General features: G+C 31.8%; 1 protein-coding gene and 1 long non-coding RNA gene across 10 annotated transcripts in view; one reads left to right on the top strand and one right to left on the bottom strand.

The window, feature by feature from the left end:
• Positions 1 to 23,889, top strand: part of LOC117215669 (protein scalloped) — a 338,791-nt gene that overhangs the window by 191,834 nt on the left and 123,068 nt on the right. The gene's annotated exons all lie outside the window — the stretch shown is intronic.
• Positions 20,163 to 22,393, bottom strand: LOC117215670. The gene is made up of 4 exons (XR_004489178.1): positions 21,956 to 22,393; positions 21,787 to 21,859; positions 21,205 to 21,325; positions 20,163 to 21,124 (listed from the first exon to the last, which is right to left on the bottom strand). It is a non-coding gene; the product is annotated as an uncharacterized LOC117215670 (long non-coding RNA).

Here is a 23,889-nt window from a genome sequence, read left to right as displayed (position 1 = left end):
AATACGTATGAAAATAGAATTTCTTAAGATAATTCGATGTGTTTTCTTGTCTGTAGTTAAGTTTAGATTGATGATACTTAGAGCGCGGATTTTTATGCATTTATGAAAGACATTAATGTGTAAAAATGCACAGAATGAACTTAATATGCATAATCTAATATAATTTCAAGAACTCTGTACGATCGAACGGCGAATTCATTTCATTATTTTAAGACTATCTGATAATTTCTCCTAATAATTATTGCATCGTAAACAGAAAATGTTTACTTGTATGGCATTCTATATAAACTCAACTAATTATATTATGAAAAGCCTTATTTATATAATTTTTCTATTTCATATTATACAATATTTATCTAGGTATACATTTATTTCACTTTGAAACATGTGGCACCGAGTACAGAACGGATTTTCCGTTTTATTCGATATAGTTTTTATTTGAAAACATAATTTAAAATACATTTAAAAAATATTATAAGCGATATAAATTAAGTTAAATGTGATACAAGGACTAAGTAAAGTTTAATTATTAAAATTAACTGTTATGAAAAGTTTTATTTTTATTTTTTTTAATAAAACTCTATAATACTTATTTTTTATGTGTCTACAATATTTATCTTAGTAATATATAAAACAGATTTTAAATTTTTATCTCGAGTAAAAATTACAAGCTATATTCGATTCAATGATTTAATAATCCCAAAAATCTTCTAGAGTCGAACAGCGAATATGTATACTACGAAGAAGCAGCAAAGCAGAGTAAAGCATACTGGGGGATGAGATTAGTCAGAAATAGCTTAATTAAAGGTAAAATAGTTATTAAAGCGGCCGAGAGTTGTCAGCGAGAGAGTATCGTTTAAAGAGTACCCGCGGAGGGTGAGGGGTTGGTGACTGCGAAGCTCGCTCATTAACGCGCTTATTAAGATCGCTCGACGATTAATTTCAAGCCGTGCGGAGTTATTCACGGCGGAAAGACAACAGAATTTCTCGTGTCGTAGCCTCATGCTCGTGGATGGTAATAATTTCTCACGGACTGCGTGCATCCGTGTGTGCATTACCTGCACGATGCTCGGCCTACGCGAAACGCTTTTGCCACCCAATATATACGAGCCATTGTCTCGGGAATCATTATTGTTGTGCAATGCTGAAATTACGGGCGGATCCTTCGCTTTGTGTGTGATACAACTCTCACGGGGATATCGAGAGATGTACAGGATCGTGCAAAAGTTTTGGTCCACCTACCAAATAAAATTTGGTTATATTTTTTTCTCATTTCTATTACATATATCTATAAGTATACAGCAGCTCGCGAAAGTATTTGAATATTTATAGACATCTTTTATGGATATAGTACAGCTGTTATATGAAACTTTTTCAAATTTCTTGATTTCTTTTGAAAGTGAACTGCGGATTTTTATGCGAATTCATATTCATACTTTTATGAATACAATGGAAAGACTAGGACCTGGACAAATGTTTGTTTTATCTATTAAATATTACAACGAGTAGATACAGTACTTTGAAAATTATATGTATATTCGCACGTTATTGCACTTTTGTATCTTTAAATTTTGTCATATATACATAAAAATTCGCAATCTAGTTATCAGATACAAATATCAGAATTATATTGGTGAAATTTTACATGAATCTGGAATTGCTCATAGAAATTGCCAACATACGCTTTGCAAAAGTCATTAAAGAATTTGAAGAATCAATTATTTACTACATTGACACAATATTCTCAGAGATCATTCTTAGCACTAATTACATGTTGTAAGATCATTATCTTTGTCTTTCATACGTTACAACGTAAACACAAGATTATATAGTATATAAGACCTCGCGTCTTCTCTTCTTTTATATAACAAATTAAAGCTAAGACATCTACTGATCATTTTTCAATATAAATAGGTTAATACTTTTTATGCGGAATATCTGGATGGATCGATTAATGTATTAATTCTATTTAGTTATATAGCTCCATTTAAAAGAATAAAGTTGACTTTAAATCTCCTTTCCCGTTACTGAATCTGCGAAAAAGTAACATTCACCATATGATGTCGTGCTTCGAACCAAACAACCTTTGTTAAAACATTTTTTTCATAACTTCTTCATAAGATATTCTATCGTCTCCAATTAAACGAAACATCCTGTATATAAAATATATGTTTATTAATATTTTTATTTTTATTTATAATTAGTTGTCATTATGAAATCATTATGGTAAATGACCCAAGACTTTTGTACCATACTGTATACACAACATATAGGGTATGTATATATATATACATATATATAAAAAGAGAGAGAAGAGAGAGAGAGAGGCTAGTCTCTTAACTCGTACCATGTCGACGATTGGCAAATTGTTTATCATAATGATAATAATTTCTTGACTCGATAAAGGCCATTGTTGTCGGATCTCCTAGCGCGCGATAACTTTTCTTTTGGATTCTTAGTGCATGGAGTGGTTGTTAAAGTGAAACGTCGATTGTCTGGTCTAACAACTGGACGAAAGGTTTCTGATAAATGCAGTTTTTGGAGTGAGATTGATACGAGGGTGAAATGATAGAATAGGTGAGGTGGATTGGGTAATAGTTATGTGATTATTTCCAATATTCTGTTTTTAAAAATAAAACTACTAACTACGTAAAAATAACGGTATGTAGCTTTCTTCTTTTCACAATTACTAAACATGATATTAAAATGTAATGAATTTATATATAGTTTTCCTTTTTTTATGGTGATTAAAAACATGTAAGGATTTTTGACAAAATTGATATTTATAAACATTAATTGAGATTAGCGCACTTCATATACAAGAACATATAAAAAAAGATAAAATACTCAAAATTTTCAAAAGTAAAGATATGAATTTGCATCAACATTTGCAATCTAATGATTACATATTCTTTTTATTTTACTTTCATCATATTGCTTCTAGATAATTATTCATATATAGTATGTATATTTAAATACACGTTAGAAATTAATCTTTACAGTTTTAATCAGTTGGACTAGTCTGATAAATTTAAATTATATCTTTGTAAATGATAAACTGTGTGGAGGATAGAATATTTGTTTTCTTCTTTTCAAGGCGTCTTTTATAGAGTCTTGACGATTAGTTTAAAACAATAGTTCAAACTTCAATGGAAACACCCTCAGGTACAAAGAAATTTCTTTATCTACTCTGAGTAAAATATGAAATATACATATATATATATATAGAAATATATATTTTTTATAATATGTGATGAACAATATACGTGTTAAAAGGTAAATATCTAATATTTATTACGATATCAGAAGAAATCACTTCTAGTCTTTTAAAAATGTGATTGAAATATCATAGTAAGGTATTGTAAAAAAGAGAAATTAGGCAAAAGAAATAGAAATAGAAATAGAATAGAAATAGAAACAAAATGCTTTGCAGTAGAAATTTTAGTTCAACCCACTGTAATAACTTTGCGTTAGATATCTTTAAGAAATCCTAAGATCTCTTTCAACGATTGAAAAACATAACTAACTCAAAAAAAACGTAAAAATCTTGTTAGAATGAAAGTTTGGTACAAAACAGCCGTATAAACCAACGTATCTCTTCAATCTTAAGCACATTTTTCCAAGAAATGGCAAGCAAACATTTCCATCAGCCGCGAACAGCGCCGCTTGCGCGTGTCATTAACGTCGCGTATATACTCGCGACATCGTGAGACACATAAGTCGTCTCTAAAATAGACACGCGCTCAGAGGCTCTGTCTCTAGCCCGTTATCTATTTCTGGTAAGGGTCTGTAAAACGCTCGAAGCCGGATCCTGGAAGCGGCTGCGAACAAATCTCGCCTGTACGACCTTTTCGTAGGTAACGTTGCTATAGCCTGACAGAAATTCGTTCGGGATTTACTGTGTTGTCAATTCGCGGCGCATAAACGTCGCCACGGAAAAATGAAATGCTGATCCCTTTAGCGATTCATTAACGACAATACATTATAGCTCACGGCGCTCTATCGACTGCATTACTGACATTTCTATGCTGGGAGAAAGGTGTATCGATGTCAGTATAAATCACCGCATGAACTGCAGGCATAAACATATTCACGTGATCGCGTACACTTAGACGAAGAATCGTTCTCCGTCTTGTTTCCTTGCCGCTGTGGTAACACCGTTGTTACCGGTGTTGGTGCTTCGATCGACTCGACCCACGTGAAAACGTCGTCTGTCGGATCGAAAATCGTATACGACATGTTTGCTTTGTGGCGGAGAGATACAGTTCGTTTAACTCTTTAGAGCACACAATCTTAAGATAAAAAAGATTCTAGTTGTAGAAATCTTATTTAAAAACAGCTGCTCCAGATGAGTTACAGTGGTTATAAAGAATATTTGTACATACTCTTATTTTCCAATAAAGCATTTCTTAATGAGGTTTCACATATCATCTGCATACTATTAAATTTTTCTAGTCGCATGATATTTAATGATGATGATGAAAATGATAGTTGGACTTCATTAATTAGTACATATGTACATAAATGCTATAATAAATACAATGGTGTACAAATACTTTCTCGGCCACTGTATGAATACGTACTGACCAAATTAACATATCACTTTTCCTGCACGTCTATTAAACGTGTGTTATATTTGTTATATTTGTCAAAACAAAAGCTGTGAGATATATTGTAATTCATTGCGTTTCGAGTTATTTTAATATTTTAAAGTGGAATGAAATATATATATATACATAAGTATAAGTACTAAAAGGGTGGAATATTTTTCGCATGAACACTTACCATAGAACACTTTTATGTGTAGAGAATGTTTGGTTTAATGCAAAATACGATTTTTCAGCCATTTGTAGCTATGTAACAAAAAATGTTTTGAAGCAAAATTTATCGATATCGAGTATACAGCGAATAATGATAATACAAATTTCGAAAATAACTTAATTATTACTAATCGTACATTTCTTTCGATAATCTATAGTTGCATATGAAATAAATAAAGTTATGAGAGTAGTCTCTTATTTTTATGTTTTATTTCTGTTGTCAAATTATTTTATTTTCATTTAATATGTGTAAATAGTAATATTAACTGTCTTATTAGTTCCATTAATATTATCAATGTTTAAAAACTTTGTAACATAGACTTAAACATATTTCTTTATAATTATAAGAAATTCTCGTATAATTGATAAATATTTTATTGTTTATCAATTTATGTAAAGTTTTCTATTTTGATCAATAATGATATGTATATTATATCTAAATATGTTTATGCAAGTAATTTGCGAAACAAATATACAATCAATCACGAATACACAAATATTATAATAACAAAAATAAACAATATACTTAAAACAAATCTTTTATGAATAGTATTTAATTGATTCTCACAAAGAGAAATTTCAGTGCTGAAATTAACATGGATTCACGAGTAAATACATGTTGAAATCGATTCGATTATTTGTTGCTCTCAGGTTACAAATCGATCCAAAACGACATTGGGGCCAGTTTGTGTGTGATCGCGTAAATTCAGAAATAGAATCGGACGGGCAACAGCCTGTTCCCCAAGATAGGTCAATAAAGCGTCTCGTTAATATCAAGGAAACACGTACGTCCCGGTAAGTTTGACAGTAATAACTGACAATAGCGACGCTTACCGGCGACGTTTAACGACACATCGAAGCACGAAGGGACGATCGCGTCGAGAGACACAGCAGCGATATTCACCGTGCCACCGAAGCTGCCCTAATTACCTGATTTAATTACCGCGACGGAATTACCGGTCGTTTCCGTGCCAGCCAGCACAATCGTGACACCCGTTACATATCTACGTGACTGTAACCGAACTAACGTGAAATCGAGATACTCGAACAGTTACATATGTATATATCGAACCTCGGTAATCCGACCCTCTATCATTCGAAAACCTCATTGGGATTACAATTTTGTTTCTGAACTATGTACACATGTACTTATATATTATTTCATGACTAGAAAAGTAATTCTATTTTTATCGTTTCATATGCGGATAGTAGGATATTCCGTGTTCACTCCTATAATGTTTAGCTGCGGGCAATAGAAGAATCCGACAACAATTTCAAATATTATGTAACTTTTAGTGCTGTCTGGTACATTTCACGAAATCGCTAAAAAGGCATGTAGCCCGCGGCATGTTTAAGACGTGCAAGATATTCCGCGTATAATGTATTAGATGTTTTAAAGTTCCTGACTTTGAAATAATTTTTGAATATTTTTAAAGGGTTTGAAGTTTTTAATGCATCAAAAGAATTGTACTTTTACTGTACTTTGATTTCGTTGCATTAAAATAAGAACACATTTCATTGTTCAAAATACAATAAGATTACAGAACTATTCGGCAACCCCTATAAGGCTACAATTCATTGGAAAATGTGGTAAATCTGAGGGATCATTAAAAAATAACTAAAACTTTCGAAAATTATTGTTTCATTCGATGCCTTGAATTCTATGGGAACTGTGCATATTATATTTGATGGCAATGTACATATATGTTGTTACCATTTTCACGGTGAACAAGTTAGAATTGGGTGAAGCAAGTTAATTGATGAATTTATTCGAATAGGATAAGTTACGATAAGTTAAGTTAGGATAATAATTGACAGATTAGGAAAGGTATTTGTGTTACTGTATTCTTTTTTCTCCAAGTTGATCATAAATATAATCAAATGGATTATGTGTAGCGACTCATAAAGGTATTTTCATTTTCATTTCATTTCAATGTGTGGTATATATACATATATTAATTTTTGAAACTTCAATAGTGCTGTATGTAATGAGATACGACTATCGTAATTATGTTGGTAATACTTGAGATTGTATGTAGATTGTATTAATTTATAACAGACGTTTTCAAAATTTATGTTAACTTACAATGTATCTGAATTGATTTACTTATGCCAATAATACGAAGTATTATTTGTAACAGATATTTCGCTCTTCCCGATTCATGACACTGTACTGTATTCTATAAATACGTCTGATTATGAATTGCGTCCTGACTAGAAGGGTGGTTTCTCAGGGTTAAGAACCAGAAATGAAAAAAAATACACTTGAGTCTGCTGTACGAGCATTACTCTTCTTGTCCATAAATTTGGTTTGATTATGTTCAAAAACAGTTTCTTGTTTCTTCCGGAAAACATACTTTTTCGAGTTGAAACGCTTCCCTCGCAAGTATGAGACATATATCATTTTTAATGAAGAACAATACTCTCTATTATCCTTTATTTATCACAACCAGAAGAATAATCTACAATCTACAGAGTCAAAATCAATGTAAATAGTATGAAATCCGATAACCGATATTCTTAACAGTACACAGATCACCTTTTGCGACGAATAATGTCGAGCAATGTCTTTGCGTGGTCTAGCTTTTTCCTCGTCATTTATAATTTATAAATTTGAGGTTGGTTGACCCTCTTTGGGGCGCGGTGTAAATGCCGGTGAGCAAATATATACGTATATAGATTACACACCATAAAATTAAATAATTTAGCACAATTTTAATTCAAATTTTTATTTGTTATTGTGGTTATTATGGTTATTATTTATGATTATTTTTATGGTTTTACGGGTATTTCTAACTCAATAATGCTAAGAAGAAAATAGTTTTAACCTTTGGAAAAATAAAAATAAAATTTGCATACTCCATATTATAACGACAGATGATTTTAAAATAGGCATAAGTGTAGAAATGATATGTATTTAATCCTAAAATTAAACGACGAAACGATTTTGATAATATACGCAGAATTGCTTAACAGCGTATTGAATGTTCAAAATTGCAATAAACGATACATACGATGAATTGTAAAATTATTCGTCTATAAAAAAACATTCAAGATGTGCCTTATATTCTCCTACTGTAGCTTTCAATTGTTTGGACAACTGAAATCTAGGTTGTGGCAGGAGAGGGAGCCTATGGAAGTATATAAAAGGTTAAGCTTTAATTTTTTGATAGGACAGATTTTTTGTAGAGAATGAAGTTTGTTTCATTTCGAAATTTTATGCATATTTTATTATAGTGTAATGGGGTAATATGTGAAAGGATTGTTTGCAAATAAGTTATAGTTAGTACTACGCGGAAAAGTATAATAATAGAAACTAAAACATGATGTAATTAAGGAAGTGGAGGGTTGCTGCAAGTGTCTTAATAAAGAAATACGGCTGAGAACGGCAAAGGTGTAGATGTGTTACGCGTAGAGTGTAGAATTAGAAAATCGATTGTTAATATTAGAAAAATTGTTTTCTAAAGAGAAAATCTTAACGCTGCTATTATCTTTCTAGCATAGATTAAGATAATCATAATCAGAAAAATTAATTTTCACGTTAAAATAAAAAATTAGATAAAAAGATTTAATTGTGTGATAGTAAACGCTTGTTATGAATATATTATGTGTATTATAGATACGAAACATTTTGAAATTTCATCAGCATCATAATAATAACCATTATGACCATTTCGATAATGTTTGAAACAAATCAGAAAAATATACATCTATAGAAACTACAAGATATTCAGTGCAAAAATATATTTTGTAGACATCATAAAAGTATTTAAATGTCAATTATTCATTACATTCATAAGTTTTAATATTATTCAATGCGACCTTATTTTGCATCTATATCTTCAAAATGACTATTCATACTTTATACTAACTTTTCAATAAATATGTGTTTATAGTAAATAGCTTGTAACTTATATATTTCTATGTAGTTTTTCCTTTGTATGTGAATGTGTACTGATTGGTCTCCAATTTTGTCAATATAATTATAGTTTTCGTGTCTCGTTTATAATCTTAATGAAATTTCAAAATATTTTATATAACATACGTATAATATAACCATAAAAGTTTTCTCCGGCAAGTATTGAAATATTTTCGTTGCATGTGTTGAAGTAATGATTTAAACAACATCTTTGATTTTTAGTTGATAATACAGTATTATAAAAAGATAAATGATTATTTCTAGAAGAAAGAAAGGGTGAAATAGGAAGGTAAATAATTTGATAAATATTGTGTAAACTAAACTGAATCAGTATGTGTATATTGAAATAATAAATATGAAATAAGTAATTATTAAATTATTAAATAATTTTTAAATAAATGCGATTTCAAAAAAATAAAAAAATGGATTGAGAGAAGAAGATATGTATTATTTTTATTATACTCAAAAAATAATATTCATTAAGTAGAAGATTAAATAGAAGATTTATTCCACTTGATTAATTAACAACAAGTAAAATAGGATTTCCAGAATCCTTTTGCTTCAAAGAAGACATTGATTTGTTAGTAACATACGACGTTGATGTTATGATCGAAAATTTGTTATGGTATTTCTTTAATTTCGATTTAAATCTGTGCGACATGTTCGCTGATCTCATTATCTCTTAAGATTCCGTTTTCTTTTCTTCGTTATAGACTTCCTCGATCACTTCCTCGATGTCAAGTAGACGATATTATATTAAGTATTCACGTGAAAGTATCTAGGGATAAGTTTAAACGTCTAGACAATGGTTATATTGAAAATGTATAATAGATTATAAATGTTTAAATAAATAAATTATAAATAATTACAAAAAATCAATTTTTAGCTTCATTATATTGCCAGATATGATTAAAGTGAAGATAAAATATTACGCCTGAAGCATATTAATAATTCATTAAATAATCGTTATGGTTTCTAATAATATCGAAATTAAGCGGGAAATTATTATTTTTGATAATAACTATGATTTTAATAAATTTTAAATTAAACATTAAATTTTTAATAGTTTAGTATTATGTTTGAAGAACATTAATAATTTAATTAACTAATATTTATGAGATTCCTAATAATAATAATGATAATAATTAAATTTTATTATGTTATTACTAAACTTTGAATAGTACATCACATCACATCTCAATTAGTTTAATGTTACGATTGAAACACATTCATAATTAATTAAATAATCTTATGTATTTAAAATACAGCTTTGCTGCTTTTTACTACTTTGATAATACGATATGAATAAAAAAAAAGTGAATTTATTCTTTTATACAGTAAAAGATTGGATAATTGAAAATATTTTTATAATTTGTCGTGCTAAAAAGATCGTTGGTAACAAATTTTATGATAAAAAAACAAGATAACTTTTTCATTGTATAATATACATGTTTAACAAATAAAATATGGCAGGTCCGATTTATAATGTTTATATCAATATCTACGCTATCTTACAACAACGAAACTGTTTACGAATCCCCTTCTATAAATCTTTCTTTCATCACTCATCAATTTGCCACAAAATCAATTCTGCATTACAGTGCCAATCACCCATCTAAGTCGCAGATATCCATCTTGTTCACACAGCTTTTACTCCCTATCTATTACAACCCCTATACCATAAAATACATTATGGCTCAAAAATAATCCAGACACTTGCTTATTTTTGAAAAGATCTAATATTTGTTGAAACTTTATTTAAAATTTTGTTGCGTTTTGAAATGAGAGTGCTATGGGGATATAATAAATCGAAGATTAAAATAAGGTTACATTAATTAACAAATGCTCTTTAATTCACACAGAAATTCGAATAATCACAAAACATATAGAAAAATATGTATACATAAGTTTGTAAAAGCATAGAATATATAGAAATATAAAAAGCATAGATATGTATATTGACAACAAACTAATCCACTATTTCTAAAAATTAAAAAATGTAATTTATCAATCATTGTAATCTTTATATTTGTAATGTTGTAAAAAAGTACAAAAATTCGCTGATTCCCACAATTATTTATTCATTATATCGAAATGTTTCTCAACGGAGATTTATTACAAAATACGCACCCTGCAGTAAATTATTAAGATTCTTTTGTTTTAAAGTGTTTAATATTTTCGTTTTAATACTTAATCGTAAGCAGATTATATTCGTGCATCATAGGACATAACCATATGGGGTAAAATCATCCTGTGAACTATGTAAAGCATTATATTTCGAACTACAGTGGTCATAAACTATCGCTTACTTTTTTGGCAATAACAATTAAGAACAAAGAATAAGGAACGAAAAAGCTAAAACGAACGAACGTAAAGGAAATAATAATGAAAATGTTTTTGCGTGTATTGTCGCGAGAAATATGATGTAATCCAATTAAATGAGAATTGTGTACAACGAATAAGATGGTGGATACATATGACTAGACTGGCTGCAGATGAGAATTGATTTTGATTGATTACCACTAGTTTTGCCCAAGTGCAATATCGTATAGTGTATAACTACAGATTTTGTTCAACAAACGGACCAAAATTGGGAAATAAAGAGATTTTGTTTTGTCGTTAATTCGAGTAGATCCTATGTTTGACATTTTGAATTTTACTTTTGTTATTTTACATCCGTAAAGACATTGAATGAATACTATTTTGATTACACGATTTGTTTTATAAATTAAACCATTCTGGACGATACGTAATGTAAAATATATGTATCCGTATATGTAACATACGGAAATCATCCTCGGGGGATTAAAGTTTAGAGTTTACCAGAGCAAGAAGCTTGGACAGAGATAGAAGAGCGAAATCGTAGCGAAAAGATGCTGGAGTGTTGCCAGTTGACGAGATCGTTAAGTCTCACACCTTCTAACGAGAGACAGAGAGGAATCGCTGAAGGAAGGGATACGGGAGGTTAACGGAGGTTGACAGGCAGCATGAAGATACGATTGAACCGTCCTTTTTCTTTCATCTCATGGTGCCTGATATTTTTAAACGAATCGCGCTACCGGTTGACATTTTGTCGTCATCGATCGATTAGTCTTCAGCACCGATCTTCTTCAATTTCAACCCGTTATCGAAATCGAATGGTCGAACCAAATAAAAGACTTCATAGATATAATATATTTATTTAATTATTTCTATTTGCAAATCTACTGTTTTTAATGGAGATGCAATTTCTCGCAAAAGTATTCGAACGTTTACCACAAAAAGCTTTTATATATGTGTTATATACAACATTTTGAAATTTCATTAACTCCATAATGAGACGCGATTGCAATAAGTATATTGGCAAAATTTGAATCCAATTTGAATCCAATTTGAAATTATGTACAGAAATTGCAAAATATTTATTACAAACTTATATTTAATAAAAAATTAGTATACACTATGAATGCTCGTTTTGATGTTTAAAAATATCAAAGACGATCCCACTGAGTACTGAGATTTATTAATAACGTGGGTTCAATTATTTCAAACCATTTTTATTACAAAAATGGTACAGTACAAAATATTTCAAATAATGTTTCTCACGCCATTTTACGAAAAGATTCATATCAATCTAAATCATTCAAAAAAAAAAAAAAAAAAATAGAAAAATAGGAATCAATTCCTATTATTAAATTGTTCAAAAATTTCTGAAAATAAAATGTCTCAGATAGTGATTTTTATTATGAGACTCCTGCCAAATTATTTCATTTCTTAAAATAATCATATTTCCAATACTAATTCTTATATAAAAATTAGTCAAATGTAAAATACTTTAGATTGGCTTAAATAGCGACTTCTTACATGTATTGTATTAGAAAGAAACTCGTGCCAAATTAATTTATCCAAAAATGACTAAAATTTAAATAATACAATTTTGGCAACTCTTTCGCTAACAGAATAATTAACAAAGCATCTTCCCAAAATCTAAAGACTTTTGAATAATTTTCCGAATACTTTACGCGTAAGAGGATAAAATCTGGTGTCGCAGCGAGCATTATGTAATCGTATTAATAAGCGCGCACACGCCTTTCGACTGCAAGAGGATCATGAGCGGAAGAACGGTCGCCTTCGTTTCCACGAAACGGATTCTAATTACGACCAAAGATGATACATGGTTTTCTCTACTTTTACACGACCCAGCTTTCTCCTCCTTCGCGTTCATCCTGCTCATCTTCGTTCAATTCGTTCCCTAGCGAAGAACTTGAGCAAAGAAAGCTAAATACCTCGAGCTCTTATTTCTTCTTTCAACGTCTTTCCACTCTTTTCATTTTTTTTCGACGTGAACACGAACTGGATGGATAATTAACTTCCGATGTGAGCTCCGCTTTCTTTTCTTCTTTTTCAGATTGTACATATTTAATTTTAGGGAGTGTTACTTTTTACGTTTCTTAGAAATCTTTAGATATATTGATTATGTATACAAGAAGAAAAAGTTAATTCAATTATATGAAATTGATGGAATTATTATTACGATGTCAAGTATAGATTGCTTACACTGTAACCTTTCAAATGAGGTAATAATTCTTACATGTTTTGGTTTTTTTATTAACTTTTTCAGAAAAATAAGTTTTTATAAATGTAGTAATAAAGAAAGTATGTATTAATCTGGTCAATATATATTCATAACTCATCCAGAGTGATGTTAATTTAAATGAAATTTCTGTGCACCTAGAGTCTTGTCTTGTTTTAAAATTCTGCGCCCCGAAATGTTAATTAAGGTCCTACGGTACTTATGAAAGATAATACGGGATTACAAAGGATTAAAAGTGTCCAAAAGATGCTTAGAATGAAGTAATAGATAATTACAACTTTCTCCCGAGATAGTCGTTTTGAAACATAGTACATCGCGTGAAGACCAGAAACAAGAAGAGTCGAGGAGGATACGTCGTAAGGCGGGGGTGCTTGCAAGTTGAACGTCCGCTGCATCGAATATAAATAGCGGTCGGCGACGTTCGTCCACCTCGTCTTTCTCTTCTTACTCTTCTCCGTGTATTCTTTTCTTCTTCTTCCTTTTCTTTCCTTTTTCTTCTTTTACTACAGTCGCCTCTTCGTTCCACTGGCCGCCTCCTCTTTAGGCTCTTCGTCTTCGTCTCGACACTTTCCACTAGAACACAAGACTCATCGATTCTTTACCAAGAGTCGAGGAGAAAAGTCTACAAAGCGTAAATTCAATTAGGCAACGATCTGCTTCCTCCAACACCGGATTAATTTTAATGAAATTATAAACCGAGCATTCATTCTTTGCTACGATTCGTGAATCAGACTAACCTCGTTTTCAACAACGAGGCACTCTATTATACGTGAGAAATCTTGTTATGCCTATCTATTCCTATCATTTTTTTACATTTTTAAATAGATATAAAATAAACTCGTTACTTTTGAGAATGTGGCTAATTATGTTCAAACGCTATATTTTCCACAAAATGAGACTTCAAGTGAAATAATTTTATCGTAAACTAATTTTCACTCAAAATTTTGTTCTAATATGTTTCTATAAATATTTTTTTACATATCTATTAGCCAAATATATTTTATTTTTTTCGATTATTCATTATATACTTAATTGTTACAATTTCTATATGCATTTACAAATTTGTTCCAAAATTTACCAATATGATCATGATAGCCGTGCCTCATTACAGTGTTAATGAAATATCAAAACGTTTCGTATTATATATTGATACAAAATTTCTCTAAAAGTATTCAAACGCATTCTTAAGTGCCCGTATTTTTTAACATTAGAAAATATAATTGGACTAACACCGGTGTCAAAGTTTACAAATAGAAATGAAATAAAAATGTATCTAACTAAATTAAAATTTAAGAGCTGCACCTGCAAATTTTCATATATATGTGATCTAAACTGGATTGTAGGTGATTTCGCGTTCCATGAAACTAGAAGCGTTGCGCACATGTACGTGTGTGAAAACTTGACGAACTCCCCTTCTCGGAACATTTCTCATCGAAACAGCCGCGTGTTGCGCAGCCTCTTCCGTATTCGGTTGGGTTCAGTCGTAATGATCTTCAGGGATCCCGGGAGTTAACAGGGCTTTATAGGCGGTCAGGAGAACACGTGTTCGTAAACCAGAGCTTGCCTCACGAATCACTCGGGGTGATTTACATCGAATCCTGACCATCCTCTTCAAGCTTTTAATCTCAATTTCATATCGAGCGAGTTTTTTTCAAATCTTAATTAATTTCACCGGTTTTTTACAAAGATTAATATGAAAAAAGTTTGAATTTCCCTCCTCAGATATCTTCATTTCAATCGCGCTATTTATTTGATTATTTTTTATGAGATGCGTTTTAATTAGAAAATTATGAATAAATGGATATGCAATGATTTTATTCTTATAAATATTACATTCTTATAAACTCTATTCTAATAAAAATTATAAATTTTATATACTTGTAAATTCTTCTAAATTATATTGTTATACATTCTTACAAATATTGTATTTTTATAAATTCTTAAAAATTACATTGTAATACATTCTTATAAATTTTATATCTAATTTTATAAATTGAGATAAAATATAAAAATGTTTATATTCTACTACATACGGTACGTAAAAATAAAAAGTTAGATTCTTGACGAAAGTTTTTCATGTACAAATTAGCTATTAATTTAAATTAGTTTTACATTAAATCAATTCTTTTTTGCATTGGATTAAATATTTCTTTTTTCGTTATGTAATATATATACATGTGAACCTGTTTTGTCTAATAACTTCAGAAAATATCCTAGTGAAATCTATACGTACTGCTGCTCAAAAATATTTATAGACTTGCTGATTTTAAACAAGATTTATTTTAGTTAAAAAGTTACTAAATCTAGAATTATATTGTGGATTGGCGAACTTTTTATAAAACCTTTTTTTGTAATATCTTTATAAAAAATTTGTCGTATTCTATGGTATTACGATAGTGTGATATCGATGAAATAAAATATGTATATTAAAATTGATAAATGTTGTTTACACGAGCATTGATCCTTAATGAAAATCCATCGTCACAATGAACAACGCTGAAAGCGATTTTTTTTACTTAACTAGAATTTTCTGTGCCGCCTGAATGTTCGCAACTGACGTAAGTTTGTTGGCGTGGAGATAAGTTGCGCTTGAAAACCGCGATAAAGGATGTTCGTCTTCGTCTCTGTTTTACGTCAAACGAATTTCCACGGTGGATGAGGGGCGAAGGGCCGCAGGTGGATGTACTTTATCGATTTTGGCATACCAGACAAGCTGCTTGTGCTTTCACAGCGATAATCCGGCTACCGCTGCTACTGGCTGGGTGGTGCGGCTTAAATCGCCCACTTGAAAACTTCATCGACACGCTGCACCCCTGTAACTTTCCCTTGGCTTGTCCCGCTCTGAGAACCGCGTTTTATTTCAAAAATTGAAGAATATACAACGTTTAGTGTGGGGAGAGAAATTGATTCGTTAGATGACAGAAACAGTTTTACGGAAGCAGTAGAGAATTCGCTCTGCAGTTCCCATAAGAACCTACAAGTAATATTTTTTTACTTGCTTCTTTTACTTACTTTGCATGATATAACTAAATTAATAATTTGTAGGTTTTAATGCATTCTAGTTCGTATTTATTTGAAAATGTTGCTTCTACTTGGATTCGTAAATGGTAGAGAATTAACTCCCCAGTTCTCATAAACACCCATAGATACGTGTTACTTTTTATTTATTCTACATTGTATAACGATATAACAAACAAATTAACAATTTGTACATTTTTTATTACGTTTCAGTAATTAGTTTGTACCTATTTATTTTGAGTTTGAAAGTTCCGTATGTATACTTGAATTTGGCTAATTCCGAGTTGAACAGAAGCGAATAATCCACAAGAGATTATTTTACATGTAAGAATAAATCGAAAATGTGGAATACAATTTTTTATATGTTGCATCGTTTCCGAGAAAATAAAATTCACGCGTATAGCAGGCCAATTGTTAACTAAATACGATCAAACTTTATTTTTATCGAGAACAAAGCTTTAAGCAGAAAAATATTATTCTACGTTTTTAACTTATTTTCGCATATAGAATAACCTATTAATTACTTATTCGTACTTACTCGCTAATTAGCTAAGTTCGTATGTACCAAACAAATTTTCAAACTCAATTTTCTGGAAAACGGAGAGTTGTATGAGAAAAAATGTTCTACATTTCCGATTTATTTTTTCACATAGAAGCATCCTCTTGCTAATTGTATCGCGATTGCCAGAAAATCCCGTATAATAGGTCAAAAAATGTTTTCTTTTAGAAATGGAAAATAAAAGGAGAGAAGGAAGTGCATTTCGATTCTTATAAGTGACGGTGGAAACGCAGCTTAAGTAGGATGTCCCGGCACGAAAGGTCGCGTGCATCTATCCTCCAGGCGGGAAACTAGGTTAACCATCGCGGAATCGACGTAATGACTCCCAATTAAAATGAAATCAGAGGCGAATTTAATCGTCGTTAGATTTTCTTTACTCGCGTGTTCCTGTTCTTTTTTGTGTTTAGGGTGGTAGGTGGTTCATGGTACTAGAAAGGAGAGAAATAATTATTTGTCGAGAAGTATGTAGAAAGTGGTAGGGAAAGTTTTTATGCAAGAGACTTTGCCTTCGAACGGAGATTAAAGATTCGAGTTCCTATTTAAATTTCATTTCTTACTTCCTTAGTTTATACTTCATTTTTCTTACGTTATTTTTATTCCACATATATAAAGTGCACTGGTATGCAATCTGCTACGTATGAAATCTATTAAAATGCAATTTAGTCTTCTCTGTTCTCATATTGTATTTTTATATAAATGGAATGTCGATTTTATTGAAGATGAGTGATGTTTCTATTTATCGTTGAGTATATCAATTTTAAGTACTAAAATCAGTGTCAATTGGTTTATGTTGTTATTTCTAACTCCTTATAATTTTTTCGGTCACAATTAAAAAGTGCAGGGCGAAATATGATAATATTAAATATTAAATATATTAGTTTATTAGTTGTCAGATCGAAATTTATTCGAGTTGGAACTTTTAGACGTTAATGATTAATCGACATGTGAAGTCAGCCAATGATAATCAGTAACAATTGAAAAGCACATGATAAAATTTATTAATTAAACAAAATTTCATAGATTTATCTATCTTTAAAAAGCTTATGTGGCGGATCGGTATCAACAGGACGCCGACAGGTCGAGGCATCAACGCGGCGCAACACCTCCCGGGCGAGCCGCTGGTACCAACTGCCAACACTAGAGGGCTACGACGACAACGAGTCTGTCTAACTCGCTAGCGGTCGAATATACGAGCGATTGATACAAATACCGCACCTAGCGAGACTCCCTCTACGTCTAAGGCAGGGACTACCGGGCATAGCCTTACTGACGAGTCCACCGGTAGTCCCGGGACGAAACGCAAACTCTCTTTCCATCCGCCACACTTATATTGCCTTCTAACAATCTTAGTTACTAATTACAAGCAACATCAAAATTAAAAAATCAACAAGAATATACTCTTCAATTAATAACATGTTAACCAATCGTTACTGTCTCCAGGTTCCTTTAGAAATCAAAGAAATTTCAATTCAACAACCCTAATCTCACAAAATATGTCACGCTAGTAATGTAATGTAATCTGTAGAGATCCCTATTTCACTTGCACGTAAATACACGTGTTACGTGTGACAAACGAATCGGAAATTTAATCCGGGTAATTTTTAGTGCATAGGTGGTACCTATATATTTCTATTGTATTGTATATATGTTATACTAATGTATTCTAAGTATATCAGTTGCAAATTGACATCATACGGCCCTGGATAGTTGGTTGAAACTTGTTCGTCCTCAGGAATTGCTGAATCGATGATCGAAAAAGCGTATGAATTCGATTAGCTGATTTTGGGGTCATTCTAACTCTTCATTTAAATATAATGTAAACATATATATATATATCTATATTTATTTATCTATTTATATGTTTAGAAGATATTGTTGATTACTATTTGATTAGTAGGCATTATATCAGTATCATACAAATATCGTAAATGTTTTCAATAAGATTTACATAGGTTAACAAACTGTGGAGTCAATATGTAATTGTTATAGTTAACTATACTGTATATTATAATCCTTGTAAATAGTTTCAACAAACTTTTCTCATGTATCCATATTAAATTATAATCTTGTTAGAAACAAATTTTATTGTATTAATCGCTTTCTTGCTAATTTACGTTAATTTAGTTTACATTTTGTATATGCACTGAATGTATTAATATTCTTTGGGACTGGGGGATAGTAGAATAAAAAACTTCCCGCCTTCTTGGTGCTTACACATATGCACAGTAGAATATCTTTGGTCCCACCTTAAAATATGAACACATCTCCAAGTGCAGCGGTTTACAATATATTTCACCGGTTTCGTGTTGCCACTGATATGACTAACACGCGTGATACACAAGAAAAGGTACGTATTAATTTGGTTAGTAGCTGTTCATAATTCTCTCCAAAGTGGTAGAAATTTCAAATAAAATTTCAGTACAACTAGAGCCTTTTCGGTTTTTTAAATCCCGTGTTCTAAGAAGTTGATATACATTTCACGCTCTACGTGTACATAACCAGGATTTCTACCAATTTCCATCTTTCCGTGTTCTCGAAATCTCGCGAAGTAGAAACAGAGAGAAGTTGGAGTGTCCGCAAAATCCTCGAAACTTTTTCTCGAAATAGTCACGAAGAAGATAGATAGAAGAAACAAGAAAGAAAAGGATCAGTCGATCGTTTGGCAGCATGCTTCTCCGTCTAACCTCCTAACGAGCCGATTCTCAAGGAGCACACAGAGGCGGCTGGGGATCGTCTTCTGCTTCTACGTTCCTCTTCGTCTTTTCTCTCTTTGATTCGTCCGACTCCACCTTGGTTGACGACGAGCGCAACAGATCGTGGTTCTCAACTCTGAGGTAAGCAGTTGCAGTTCACCTTCCAAAGATGCTTAAATTCCCCCTCCCTCCTGCATGCTCTTGACTGAGGGAAACGGATGCGGATTTGTTGCCTTCTTCTGAAGCTTCGGTGCTTTAAAGCTGCATTTCGTTAATTTTCTAGCTGCTCTTGTACTTGGGCGCTGTTTCTGCTTGATTTATGATTAGGAGACTGGCTGAAACGTCGGTTTATACGTGGAATAGGAATTTTCTGGGACTTAAAAATTGAAAGATACATAATCTATTTTTAAAATAACGTAAATATTTCATGCAACGTTTTATACGCAAATGAAATTAATTTATTTGAAATCAAATAAAATATTTGTTGCTTCACTATATAAACTATTTCTTATTTGTTAGTATGTTTATTCGCTATCTAATTTTGACGAAGACAACAGATTTATCAACATGCATCCTTACCAAGACTTTTACTTACTATGTACGATTGTTATTATGTTTCTTCCAGTTAATGGAATTAATTACCTTTTTTAAATGTCATATATAGGTCAAATTTGCAATCAATAAATAAACGTTATTGTCTCAGATAATCTATTTCTCAATGTCTTATTCTCACAATTATTTGGTTAGCTTTAAACTTTTGTACATAACTAAATAAAGAACATGACATCAATTGAAATGCATTATTTAGGATATAATACAAATTGAAATATTTATTTAGAAAGTTAAGAAGATCACGTATTTAACCTTTTCGCATTTTCTAGCAGACCCTTTCTCATCAATGTCGAAAACTCTCCTCAAAATATTTCCATCAATACAGTTGCCAAACTCGAAATATCCCGATATTGCTTTCAATTCACTTCATTCAAATCAGTCAACTTATCCAAAGACGACAAGCTCATCATGGTGCAATAGTCGCTCGGTCACGCGCGACGCGTGTCGCAAAAGAACTGGAAAGTCGCGGATGTAAAAACGAAAGAAAACAACAGACAAACGGGAGAATGAACGAGAGAAGGTGGGACACAGAGAGACGAGACTCTGGGCGTAGGTAATTATCCATAGGAAGGTTGAAACTGGAAAGCAAAGTCGAAGGGTTGCCTCTCCCGTGAGAGGCGTGAATTACACAGCGAGGCAAGCGAGCCGGCAGACAGGCTCATTGTCCTCCGCTAGTTTAATTAATGCAGCTGAACCGGCAGCCTCTCGTTCCTCCTTCTCCTCTTTCCGCTTTCCCTTCGTCTGCATTCTAGCTAGCTGTCTCTCCTTTCTTCTCTCCGACATCCGCATGCTTCCAACTGCCACGATCTTCGATCATGTACAGAGAGATAGAGCGAAAGATGAGATACAGGTATAGAGAGGAAGAGGTTAGCTTTGGCGTGAGGGTGATCCACTGTGGTGTGCACTTGCTACACGGATTTCCACGATGATCTGTCAATTAGAGACGTGACACGAGCGCTTTTGTTGGTCGTGAAACGACGCTGTTCAGAGAAAGCTTTATATGTACATACTTGGTTTTATGGGTTCTTGGAGTATGGCTGTTGACTTTTGTACAGTTGTTGCGAGGATTCGTACACAATAGTCTGAATACCGTTTGCTACTTGAGTGAAACAAACTTTCCTATGCACTTTCCTGCGGAATAAGGACATCATAATTATAGTTTTCATTTTTAAATATATTTGATTGCAGTTTCAATTATATACAAGAATTCAGTAACAAACTTAGTAATAATAATAATAGTAAAGAATAATTTTTAATAAAAATAGTAAACATGTATTCTACAAAAACGTAAACGTTAAAATGAATGACTACTGGCCACTCAGGGGTTAAATTTAAACTTGATATGTACTTAGACTTAATATTATATGTAGGTATAAACTTATTGAACTATCTCTTATCGATTATATCTGTGGATAGTTTAACAAGTATTCTGTCTCTAATAAAACTCTGAAACTAAACAATGTATAGCTGCTACAAAAAGGTATTAGCACATATCCTTATTTTCCAATGAGGCCTTCATTTATCAGATTCTACATTTCATTTTCATAGTATCCAATTCTTGTAGTTACACGAAGACATTGTTAAGTACTTACTTAATTTGTGTACTTCATAATACGAAATTTAATGTACTTGGACCTAATTACTGGATGTATGCTCATATAGATGCTATAATAAACATAACAGTACATCAATACTTTTTATAGTTACTGTACATCGAAATAAACATTCCGTCATAAACGCTACCTTCTTCACTGATTTTACCAATTTTCACAAAAAGATTTTCCGTTCCCTCTATCAATCTCTCTAGCGTAAAAATATATAATTTTCCGGATGTTTCACTGCGTTTCAGTTGCGCGAGTATCTCGTTATCCCGGCACTCGTCTCTCGCGAAGCCACTCGGAACTGCGGCGTAAAGTCAAGCGAATGGTTACAAATTGAAGACGCTAATTTACACACGGTTTCGCACTCAAGCTTGCTTAGCTCCGCCGGCCTGGCTGGCTGCTTGCTTGCTTGCTTCTGCTTATTAACTCGCACAAGTTTACGAGCTAGCTTCTAACGGCTAACAAGGTAAACAATGTTTGGCAATTATTTCGGTTAAATGATCCTCCTGAGACGCGGCTGCTGGATACAACGGCCAGGTAAAGGAAACTAAGGTTTGAAGACACCTTTTACGTGTGTCTCCGCTATTTGCTCGCGTTTATCCTCCCCGCCCCCCTCCCCCCTCTCTCTCTCTCTCTGCTTCGGTCTTTGAAATATTCCAAGTGAAACATTGTAGAAAGTAATGTTTTAAAAGAGTATAAACATGTGTGGCTACAAACAATGTCTACGCACAGTGATATTTATTATAGGATTTACACCAAAGTATAATTTAGGCCCAAGTATAAATGTCATATTATTTAGTAATACTTTCATAGGAGTAAAGAGATCAGGTATTATGAAAATGATAGAACCTTGTAAAAAAACATTTTATTAAAAAATAAAAATATATGTAAATATTTTGTATAGCTATTGTATATTGAATCTCAAAATCAAATAAAATTTTCGAATCTTTATGATCTCCAATAAAATATTGTTTATATAGATCGCTTATAGGTATATTAAGAAAAGTATTAAAAAAGGGTTAAACAAATATTAAGACTAAAATTTTATGTAACGTTCTTTTTAAATAGCATAATTTATTAAATAAAATGATGACACTAGAATCCTAGAAAATAATTTACTTTTAGAGTAAATTTTAGGCATCTCGGAAAATGTACAATTTTTAAAATATATGTATATTAATATAAGTAATATAATATAATTGATTTCATCGGTAGTCGTTGTGTTAAGTCAATATTAATAAAAATCTATATTATACGAACATTATTATTTATAACATTTCTTACCTCGGTTCTTTCTTTTATATTTATTTTCATTATCATGAATTTCTAGTGATTTTTGTCTCAGCAGGGTATAAAATAAATCACAAATAGATTATTACGTATAATATCAATCGATTTACAACCATCACAGCAAATTACAATTCCGGTTACCATGCAACATGGTTGACAAAGACGGAGAACACCTCAAACGCCGAACTCGTTTACGTCATTCGACTTAATTTTCCTGTCACTCGAGCTCCTGTAGGCTCGAGTCAACTTTACGATCGTTCGATACACGTTTCCTGCTTTCCTTGCTGGATAGTTGCCGCGTAATGTGCTCTCCTGTAATTACATGAATTATGTTCTGGTGTACCCAGCTCTTCCTCTCTTATTTTTCTGTCAAACTAGTTTGGCTCTTTGTACACTCACTAATGTCCCAATCGGCTTTCCTCTTATGCAAATTGATTAACGGTGCATCCGTGCGGCGTGTTTATCTGTTGCCTTCTTCTTCTTCGTTGCGCTTTCCGTTTTTTCGCTTGTTCCTTGTTCTATCGTTTATATTGGTCGATAAATATGTATTCAGCGTACCTTGTATCTGATTATCATCGATAATTTTCAAAACTGATACACTCGTTCGTTGCAAAAATAAGGAGAATGATGTCTATCTATATTTTTGATGGTCGTTCGCTTGTTACAATTTAGCATTTATAATATACGAGTTTATCTGGTAGATTCTTATAATATTAATACATAATAGCATTTGTAATATACTTGCTGTACTATACTTATGCAATATACTTATGCACTTGTTATATTATATTATTGTAAACAGGT

Source organism: Bombus bifarius, unplaced genomic scaffold, assembly GCF_011952205.1.
Source record: "Bombus bifarius isolate JDL3187 unplaced genomic scaffold, Bbif_JDL3187 scf7180000009770, whole genome shotgun sequence".
NCBI classification, from domain to species: domain Eukaryota; kingdom Metazoa; phylum Arthropoda; class Insecta; order Hymenoptera; family Apidae; genus Bombus; species Bombus bifarius.
Note: the sequence above shows the minus strand (reverse complement) of the source record. Positions and strands in the feature narration are given on the sequence as shown.